Source organism: Tigriopus californicus, chromosome 6 (assembly GCF_007210705.1).
Source record: "Tigriopus californicus strain San Diego chromosome 6, Tcal_SD_v2.1, whole genome shotgun sequence".
NCBI classification, from domain to species: domain Eukaryota; kingdom Metazoa; phylum Arthropoda; class Copepoda; order Harpacticoida; family Harpacticidae; genus Tigriopus; species Tigriopus californicus.
The window spans coordinates 13,102,894-13,114,094 of record NC_081445.1 but is presented as its reverse complement, the minus strand read 5'-3'; the positions used below and the strand labels follow the sequence as shown (position 1 = coordinate 13,114,094).

Here is an 11,201-nt window from a genome sequence, read left to right as displayed (position 1 = left end):
CTGGAACTGCCGTTCTTGTTCAGCACCCTGTCAGCAAAATTTGGGGGCAAACTTCGATCGTTCTTCATCCTTTAGATAATGGACGATCTTATGAATTAGAATGCAGCATTTCTGGCAAACGGTTTAGGAGTAATCGCAAATTCATTCGCAAATTTATTGCAGACGATGCGCTTCTTCATGATTTAAATATTCCGGGTTCCATTCCTTCCTTGACAGTTCCTCATACCTCTCCTCCGCCTTTACGTCGGTCTTCTCGCATTTCTCAGAAGACGAAAAAGTAACTTGCCCTAATTTGGGCAATCGTGCAGGCAGTGATTTAAACGCCTCTAAACACCTCAATCTTACGGAGATCGCCAAGACTCGCGTCTGTAGTGAATCTAATGGTTTCCAGTTCTTGGAAATTCACTCAACCTCAGCTGGCTTCGGAGCTGTATCCCTCATAGCCGTCCTAATAATTCGTGTTGATTCATTTACTTTCGATATCGTATTTTCCTCACCGTCTTTCCATTATCGATTTATTTACTATCGTTTATGTCCCATAATTGAAATTGTGTCCATAATCTTGGGGGAGGTGTAGTATCCTCCCAATCTATATCCTATTCTGTCTGCTATACAAAGAAATATACGACTCGAAAGAGTCCAGTAAGCTTCCAACACTTGAATAATGAAGACTGGGGACCAGATTACGAAAGTTTTCTTGAAATAGAGAAATTTGCCTCAAAACGATTTTGCATCAACCTCTTTGCCACCCTCAAAAAACGAAAGTGCGAGACTTTTGCATCCAAATTTGGCACAGAGAGACATCTAGCCGCTGGTGTAAAGTCTTTCCTTTAAACTGAAACCTTTTCGGTTATTTCTACGCTTGCCCTCCCGCCCCGCCTGGTTGTTCCAGTTCTGAAGCATATCGCGGGGCAAAAGTGCAAAGGAGTGCTACTAGTTCCATTTTGGCCTGCTTCTCATTATTGGGTTTTTCTGTTTCCGGATGGGGTTCACCTTTGTAATATGGTAAAAAGATTTCTACGTTTTCGACATCGGTGTTTAGTTGGTCCCGAGGTTCAAAATCGGATTTTTCACGAAAACTTAAAATTTGATCTCCTAGTCCTGGAAATGGATGAGGAAATGTCTCATCCTTTCAAAACGTGCCCGTCCAAACATTATTGCATTAAAAGCGTGTTTGAATAGATAACATCGTTGCTTAGATGGGTTGTCACATGTTAACTTTCTCCACCTTGAGTTTTTGTTTTCAGATGAGTGTTTGAATTACCTTGATTCATTGCGGGACTCGATGAAACTAGCGACCAAAATTAAGAGAACTTGGGTGCAATATCAATTTGCTTGGGACCGGTTCTGCCGTGTTGCACTTGATTTTGACCAAGCATGTCTTCCTGCCACACCCCTTTCGGTCGATCTTTGTCTTGCGTACCTCATGTCAAAAGGATAGGGCCCATCTTCTGTTTCAATCGCATTAGCAGCTATTAATGCTTTCGTGAACGGGCTGCATTATCAATAGTTCGTCAGTTAGGTTGACCCTCAAAGGGATAAAAAGAGTACAGGGATTCGTACCCTGTCAAGCTCAGGCCATGACAAAGCCTGACAAAAGAAATATAATTGGTCCAGTATTCCAAAAGACTGGAACCCATCGAAGAAAAACCATTCGGCTCGTGGATTTACGAGAGGCTTGTTTTGAAATGATTGCCTTTTTGACACTTACCCGTTTCTCCAATCTTTGCCGAGTTCAACGAAAGGATGTTAAAGTTTCTTGGAAAGAGGTCCAAATCACGCTCCTGGTCATATGTTTCCCCGTAAATTTTAAACATTTTAAATATTTTTAAAAGGTTTTAAATAGAATTATAACTTCGAATAGTTCTCACCAATCGGAAGATTCACTTGCAGTATTTATGCTACCATCACAAACTTTAAAAGTTTAAATTATGTGCATTTTTCTGATTCAAAGACTTTCCAGAAAAAACCATTCCACACATGGACTATAGATCCCCTTCGTCATTGAGATGTCTCAGGTAAGAGAAATATGTATTTCATATGAAATCATTGAATGTGAAATGAAGCATTTTTTGGCCTAAAAGCCACCACGATAAATGAACAACCAAAGGGAAAAACAACGTTTATGTCATCTTTTTTTCTCATGTTAACGTTTTTGAAACTTATTTTAGGTGATTTTCACAACCTTAAAAAGATCTATTTTCATCCAAATCACAAACCCCTTTTCCCACTCCCGGTAATAGGAAAGCAATTTGGACAAATCTTGCTGGGACAAATTTTTTAGTAGCATTCCATATCTACACTACAATCAAGGACTAATTCGGTCTGCCAACTCATTTTGTTGGTAGACCAAATATAATCTAAAGATTGAAAGGGAATAAATAGACAAATTATAACCTTTGATTTGATAGTACTTGGGAATACATTCCCTGTAACGGCTAGAAAAGCCTGTGAAAACCCAAACCAAAATAATTAACAAATTGGAACCGATGCGCAAATCTCATCAAGTGTGGGCTACAGCACAGCTTGAGTTCGTATTGTTCATTGTTGATGCAAATTGAAAGGCCAATAGAAAGAGACTTTGATGTTTTGGCTAATGGTTATTTTTTCTTTTAGGAAAAAGCCACATTTTCATGATCAAATGTCATTCAAAAAAGCCACTCAAGCAAGCCAATGCCGTTTTCAATTAGTCTCTTCAATGGGTCGTTTGAATAGAATCCTTACAATTTGTTATCTGAAAACCTTTTTTGTACTGAACAAAAGTTTGAGTTGTAAAAGTTGCATAAAAGGTCGTTGTTTCAGAGTAAAGGCATCATTTCAAGTATCGAATTGCACAACGCTAGAGGTGAGTGAATGGGTGACACAGGGGGAAACCCTTGGTCGTCCAGAAAGCATCAAAAAATATAGAGTGATGTTAAGATATCATTTCTAGTTGTGAAAGCCCCAAGAGCTTGAATGCTTTTGGAATAAAACTTTTTCTCTGTCAATGGGACTGTTTCATCACCAAAGGTTGGCCGTTTGTTTTTCCCAATGTGCACCCATTTTTTATCTGCCTTTTGAACTTCATTTGAAAGTTAAATTGGCATTTTGTTGAACAACCCCTTCTTTTTGAAAATTTTCGTAACGTCTCCCAAACCTGAGACACGTCCGACCAATATCTTTTGTAATCGCCAACATACTTGTCCAACAAACTCAGGATTCATTTTGCTGGTTTGCTAAGCTGTTTTGTGGCATCAGTGCCTAATATAAGTCGATCAATTACAAACCAACAGTTGACGAGTCCTTAGTTTCCAGACTTGCTCATTTGCTTTTATTCTGCAGATGAAAATTGTATTGTTTTTGAGCGTTGTCGCCACTGTGGTGGTTCTGTGCCAATCCCAAGCAGATGGTTCGCTCAAGCAGGGCGACGAATGCACTGCTTCTTTCCAGTGCGCGGACCCATTGATCTGCAACGAGTGGAAAAATGGCCCAAAGCGTTGTCAACCCCGTGAATGCAAACCGTAAGGCTAAAAAAGAAGTGGTCACAAAACATTGTGGATTGATAGAAATTCGATTTTTTTTTACTTCTAGGACGGGTGAGCGATGTGGCTTCTTCCAAGGACGTTGTTGTACGTGTGAGTATGCGTATTGCTACAAATTACCGGGAATGGACAGGTCCACGTGTACACCACTGGAACTGATTCCAGTGGCAGACCGAGAACAAGTGAGAATGTTCAATGTTTAAAAATGGACCAATCAACATCGTGAATAAAACAGTTCTGACGCATTTCAATTTGGGACCGATTTGTTCACTTTCTTTTATTTTTAAAATCAAACATGGTACTGAATGGAATGAAATTCCGCTCAATGACATTTGGGTCGACGCCATTAGACACTCCACTATTAGATGATGAAGTTAAGGACATTGAACAGGTCTCATCTATGAAGGTTTTTAGGCGTAATCCTCCAAGAGAATGGAAAGTTCGATGAGCATATCCAATTGAAATTTGGTAAAGCTTTTCAAATGTGTGGTTTGATATATCGCACATTTAATTCTAGAGATAGTACGTACCACGATGCCAACTCTGTACAAGTCGATTGTTCAGCAACATCTTGAATATGCCTCAGCCATTTGGGGGCTCCAATTAGTTCACCAGATATACAATGGCTCAAGCAGGTCCAAAGATGTTTTACTAGGAACATGGAGGATATGAGAGAGCTCTCGTATTGGAAGAGGTTAAAAAGGTTGGGATTGTACAGTACTCAGAGAAGGTACGAAAGGTATCTGATATTGTACGTTTTCAAAAGTATCCATGAGCTTTGTCCCAACCCAGGATTTAGGGTCAATTGTAGTGACCGTAGAGGCTTAACGTGCGTTTTGAGAGCATCTTCAAGCCCTGGAGAATCCAGGCTGGTTAAAATATCATTTTCTTTCATTATATTGGTTTCTAACCGATGCTTGGGTATGATTTCCCATCAAGTCATGTTTGATAAAAGAAATTGGTCCGAAAATGAGTTCGAGTTTCCCGCTCTGACACATCCCTGAACGTAATGTTGGTCAGGTATCGTATGCAAAAATCGATCAAAATGAAGTCCTTCCCTCAGCCAGCACGGGTTCCGAGCACATTTTAGCACGGTTACCCAACTGATTGATCATATTGAGCAGGTTATTGAGGGACTAGAGAGCCATGAATCAGTTGATGTTGTCTATCTTGATTTTGACAAGGCCCTTGATAAAGTAGATCAAGACCTTTTGTTGAATCGACTTCATGACATTGGGATCCAAGGCAAGGTTCTCAATTGGATAAGAGGCTTCATTCAAGATAGGAAGCAAATTGTCAAGGTCGAGGGATCCTTTAGTAACATACATGATGTCAAGTCAGGTGTTCCCCAGGGCTCCATCTTAGGACCCCACCTGTGTATAATATTCGTTGCCCCACTTCAAAAGCTTAGTATTACTGCCAGTCTCTAGCCTTATGCTGAACATACAAGCTGGATTCTTGGACACGATCGTCACCTCTCGTCTCGTCTCACCCGTTTCACCACGATGGTCAAAAAAGCTTATGAGGTATTGAGAGAAATGCGCATATCCATCTCAACAGTCTTCTTCCCTACAAAAACCATAAGAAGTTATTTTGACGTGATTGATTTATTGAAGTCTGGCTCAAATTTATCGCGCCTATGGCTATTAGTTAACAAGATTTGCTTGGATATTTCTATTGGAATTCAAAAAGGCTTTTGAACCACTGTGGGAGTCGTCTCAATGGTGAGACGAGAGGGGTAAGCTGATCAACGAAGAATCCAGCTACAAAGTTAGTTTCTGGTAGGAATGACCAAGATTCCCCTAGCCTTGCAAAGGACCTAGAATTAATTTATTCTTTGGTTACTAAGAGTAATATGGCCCTGAATGGAATGAAATTCTGCTCAATGACGTTTGGGTCAACTCCTTTAAATACTCCACTAGTAGATAATGGAGGTAAAGATATTGAGCAGGACTCATATATGAAAGATTTAGGTGTAATCCTTCAAAATAATGAAAAGTTCGATGAGCATATCCAGTTGAAGGTGTGTAAAGCTTTCCAAATGTGCGGTTGGATATATCGTACGTTTAAGTCCAGTGATAGCATAACGATGCTAACTTTGTACATGTCGATTGCTTAGCCACGTCTTGACTATGCTTCACCCATTTGGGCTCCAGAGAAGGAACAAAAGGTATGTGGTTCAGAGAAGGAACAAAAGGTATGTGGTACTGTACGTCTTCAAAATCATCCATGAGCTTTGTCCCAACCCAGAATTGAAGGTCATTTATATCGACCGTAGAGGATTAATGTGCGTTTTGAGAGCACCTTCAAGCCCTCGAGAATCCAGGCTAGTTAAAACAATGAAGGCCACTTCTCTTCTTTCTCGGGCTCCTTCATTTTATAATTTGCTTTCCTCTAATATTCGTAGGGAATACGTAGGCCTTGTTGATCCGGTTGCATTTTTCAAGTCAGACTTGGACAAATTTTTAGATAGCATTCCAGATCAACCCTACATTCAAGGACTAGCTCGGTCTGCCAACTCATATTCGTTGGTAAACCAAACATCATAGAAAAATTGAAAGGTGATAAATAGGCAAATTATAACCCTTCATTTTAATAGTACTGGTGATTGCATTCCCTGGAGCGGTTAGAAAAGTCCCTGGAAATACAAACCAAAAAGAAAAAAAGCCAAAGCAACAAGATTAAAATGTCCAATTGTTCATTTTGCAAAATATATGCCAAGCTTGAAAGCCTTGCCAACCTTGTCACTCTGACTATCTCGAATGAGAAACACGGGTGACAAAAGGTCTCTTACGAATCTAAAATATCTTACAATTTTTAGGCTGCCTTGCACCCTCAATGAGTTCTCAAGCCCCGGTGGTGGGCGGCCCCGGTGAAGGGCGGCCCCGGTGGTGGGCGGCCCCGGTGGTGGGCGGCCCCGGTGGTGGGCGGCCCCGGTGGTGGGCGGCCCCGGTGGAGGGCGGCCCCGGTGGAGGGCGGCCAGGGTGGAGGTATAAATGTTACCTAGACCAAAAAAGGTTGAGCCTTCAAAAAAGACTTTTAAACGCTCTTGGCGTTGCGTGTCCTACAATTGTCTTAAAAAATTTGAACAAAATGGATTCAACCTAAATGGTGGACATATGAAATAAGAAAACTCCGAGTAGAATGTCGCAGATCTGCGAGAAGGAAATACCAAATCTCTAACGAAGTTAATTAAATATGACTACAAAATGAAACGTAAACTTCTTAAAAAGAGAGATTCGTTGGTCCAAAAGAAGGACCTGGAAAGAGTTTTGCAACTCAATCGAGGGGCCTAATAGCATGGCAAATCTAAAAAAATCCTTGAAGGTAAATCCTCTCAAAAATTAGAATTGTTACAAAAGCTGACAAAACTCTGACCAAACATGGAAATGAAATAGCGAATGAAACGTTCTGTGCACACTTTCTGGGCTCTAAAACCCAGAAACTCACTAGAAATTATAAAGTTCGTCCACATGAAGTGAACAACCAAATCACTCCGAGGTTAGCTTCTTAACCCCTGCCAAGGTCAAAGATGTTTTTTAAGGAATTTCATTCCGATAAACCGTCCGGCCTCGATGGAATCAAACCAATAGTTCTGCAAGATTTATATGATATCACATTTAATCACATCGTCAAACTATACAAGCTGTGCTTGCTCCTGGGCCATACTCCAGAAGTATGGTGCAAAACAAAAGTATTTGTTCTTCCCAAACATGGCAAGGACAATTATCAAAACCCAAAGTCATTTCGACCAATCAGCCTGAGCTCTGTCTTGCAAAAAGGGCTTGAAAAGCTCATTGTTTGGCAACTGGAGGACAAGCACTTGCTTGAGAATCCACTCTATGAACGGCAGCATACCTTTCGAAAGCATAAGACCGCAGACTCGGCCCTTTCTGCGGTCTGTGACAAAATTGAATCTGGCATACTTCAAGGACAATACACACTGGGTGTGTTCTTAGACATCCAGGGTGCCTTTGACAATATAGAAGTAAGTTCAATCATAAACAGCATGAGGGAAAAGAATTTTCCTCCTGCAATTGTATCTGGTATGGTATCCAAAACAGGATGGCAACGACACAAATTTTGGGAGAGGAGTTTGATAGATTCTTCACAAGGGGGACTGTGGGGGCCGAATCTCAAAACACTACGGTTGGCTGAATCCCAAAACACTCCGGTGGGCCTTCAGCGACTTGGTGAGGCCCATCCTAACTTATGGATGCCACATTTGGGACACAAGTTTGAGTTCAACGAAAATTGAACAACTAAACAGGCTGAACAGACTTGCATGTCTGAATTTAGCATCAGTCTACCGCTCAGCCTGGCCCTAAAAATATTTTTTCAATTGCATCCACTCCACCTTAAAATTTAAGAACTAGCTCAGAACACAATAATAAGGATAAAAACCAAATCAAACCATGTTGGGAAGACTAGGCTCCATTAAAAGGAAAATACACTTAAAATTTTGGGGAAACACCTTGGAAAAAGTGGGAACATGTATGATGCCATGTCAAGATATTACTCCAATCAGAAATTGGCAAACTAAAGACAAAGTTATCTATGACACCCAACAGGGGCTTGATGGGTTAGAAAATCATGGTGTAATCTACTTTTATACTGATGGCTCGAAAATTAAAGACAGGGGTGGATTCAGCCTAGTCATTTTTCGCAACAACAAAACGTGGCATCAAGACACAGAATTTCTGGGCCAAATGGCCACAGTTTTCCAAGCTGAGGTTCTTGCTCTTGAGCGGGCCTGTTTATGGCTTCTCAGGCAAAGGAATCAAAGAATTGTAATTAAAAGTGACAGCGCCTCAGCCATTCAAGCTATCCGCGGGAAGTTGATCACTTCCCAGAGCGTGCTCAAGGTAAGGCAATTACTAGACCGACTTAGCAAGAATAGCAAAGTGACAATTCAATGGATTAAAGCCCACTATGGGCTGAAAGGCAACCAATTGGCAGATAAATTGGCGAAACAAGGGGCTACACAAATCCGGTTTGGCCCTGAACCGTTTCTTCCAGTCTCACGAAATATCTACAAAGAAGCAATCAAGAAAAGAATCAGTAAACAATGGTCAAAATACTGGAGTAATTCATCCTCATGCAGACAAACCAAAATATTTATTCCCCAAACTAAATTTGAAGAAACCACTAAAACCTTAGGGACTGTTCCTAAAACAGAATTAGGCAAATGCATACAATTTATAACAGGCCACGGCAATTTACAACGACATCGACTTACCTTAAACTAATATCTTAAACGACAAAAACGACCCAAGCTGCCTTCTGCGCAATGAGAATGACTGAATGCTCAGGGTTAATAACTAGACGTTGGACAAGTTTCCAACATCCGACTCTGTCACATATGCCCAAATGGTCACTAAAGCAGCTCCTCGGGTTCCTGAAGAACCCTATCATATGCGAGTTGCTGGATCTACTGGGGCAAGAGTAAAAATGACTAAGGAGCGGGAATATCTTGCATCAGCCCAAATTGGTTCAATTTAGGTCTGAAGGTTCCAGCCTGGTTGGCTCTTGATCCATGGGGATCAACCCACTCATTCTTGACGAACTTGCGGAATTGCCTTTTATAATGTCCGCCCATGCCATTAATGATGCCACTTCACACTTCGCTTCTTGAGCATGGTTCCGAACGGCTTGGCTACAGATGGCCCCTTCTCCTGGTCTGCTCGGTCTTCCTTCTGCTTGCGCTCCTCATTCAAAATTCGTTCGATCACGACATTCCATTCAGGAACCTCCAAGAGAGCTTCAAGCGCAGTCACCAACATATTGAATTCTGATGGCAAACTGGCCAGAAGATGGACTACCTTGTGTCCCCCTCCACAGGACTTCAAATGACTGCCAATTCTTCAAAGATTTCGGTCATTGTTTTGACATGCTCCTACACATCACCATTCTCCTTTAATTTGCAAGAGAAAAATCACCTTTGTAAGTCAAACTTATTTCCCCACGTCTGCTTCTTGGACTGTTCTTATAGCAATTCCCACGACTCTCTTGGATCTTCGGGATTTCCAAGGAGGTGCATAAGGCCTGTGTTTACGGCCAGTACAAAGATTGTTGGCGCCCGATTTCTTTTCGACCCAAACTTGGCAATGTCGGCGTCTCCTTCCGTCGCACCCGACTGTATTGGGGGTACATCCACTTTCCAATTTGGGAACCCTGGTTTGATCCATAGATTTCTAGACAGTTGATGTCGGACGACCGACCACCCGATTGCCTGAACAGTACAATAAACCGGTTTGCGATCAATTCCCCCGTGACCATCTCACAAAGCTCCCAGTGAGAACGCGACAGTCTGCAGGAGCTGGGATCTCCAAAAGGGCTTGAATCTTAGATGGGTTTAGTCTCGCTCCCTCATTTGAAACATCATATCCAGCAATTTTCACCTTTGATCCAAATTGAAACTTTTTGAGCGATATTTTCAACCCTTTTTCCCGACACTTATCCAGAATAAGCCGGATTTTGTCACAAAGCAGGTCTTTTGGTTTTGGTTCAAACAAGGATGTCATCCACACTCTTTTCAGCCCACACCATACCGGAAATGACTGCATCAGAGTGACGACACCATTCATTATTGATTAATTTGAGACCCATTTGTAGCCTTTAGTGGCCTGCTTGAGAGTACTAAAGGGCTATTTTGTGATTTTGGCTAGAATTCCTTACACGCTTTCTTTTTATTCTTTCTGTTCATTTTTTCCGGATGAAGATCTCCCCCTGGTAGGGGGCGCACGTATGTAATTCATCAATTGAATCTCGAATCCAACGCTTTACCTCAATCTCTCACGTTTAGTGCGTGACGCTTCCCATCGGATGGGGGATTGTCCAATATTTACAAAATTATCTAGTTTTTTTCTTCCGGTAAAGCCAGTTTGTTGCGGTGCCTCCGAATGATGGCTCCAGATGGAATCCGCAAGTCTACCGATCGAATTGTGTTGTTCCGTCCTTCAACCTTATGTTCGATTTTCCATTAATTTTGGCCAAATTGTCGTCGCGGATAAGAATTTCGTCTCCTACATAGATCTTCGTTTCATTCTTCTTAAACCACTTCTTAGTGGGAAAAGTGCTAGTAGGTAGTCATTTATCCAGCGTTTCCAGAATGAATTCACCAGAGTTTTGCATTGCCTCCATTTTGTTGCGAACTTTGGTTCATTCTCGGGGTTTGTCGGTGCTCCCCGTCCAGCGAGATATAATATATTTCATCCAACACACAATAGCGCTGGGATGATCGGTAATAGAATTTCACCACCCTCTTTGACAGTTGAAAGGGGACGATTATTGACTAAAGCTTCACACTCGAGTAAAACAGTTTCTCATTGTCGAATAGTTAAGGCAGTGCAATGCAGGGTGATTCGCAGGGCTTTCTTTGTCAGCCCTACCATGCGGTCGGTAACACCATTGGTCCATGGGGCTGACGAAGTGGATAACTGAAACTGGACTTTATACTTGGACATCTCCTCTTGGGCTTTTTCCCAATTAATTGAGTTGTGGAGTCTTTTCAATTCTTTTTCTCAGAAAAGTCTTCTTGTGTTGAACTGTAAAAAAGTTGATATGATGAAGTGAAACGTAATACAAGTTTATACTTCATTCTGGCTCCACTTTGGAGCGAGTAAAAAACTCCCTCAACTTTGACACAAAACAGAAAAGTCTTCTTGTGTTGAAGTGTAA

The 11,201-nt window shown here is 41.5% G+C and overlaps 1 long non-coding RNA gene across 1 annotated transcript; it reads left to right on the top strand.

The window, feature by feature from the left end:
• Window positions 1-2,763: 2,763 nt before the first annotated feature.
• On the top strand, window positions 2,764-3,779 carry LOC131881893 (uncharacterized). Its single transcript, XR_009373413.1, has 3 exons — window positions 2,764-2,845; window positions 3,322-3,500; window positions 3,571-3,779. It is a non-coding gene; the product is annotated as an uncharacterized LOC131881893 (long non-coding RNA).
• Window positions 3,780-11,201: the final 7,422 nt, after the last annotated feature.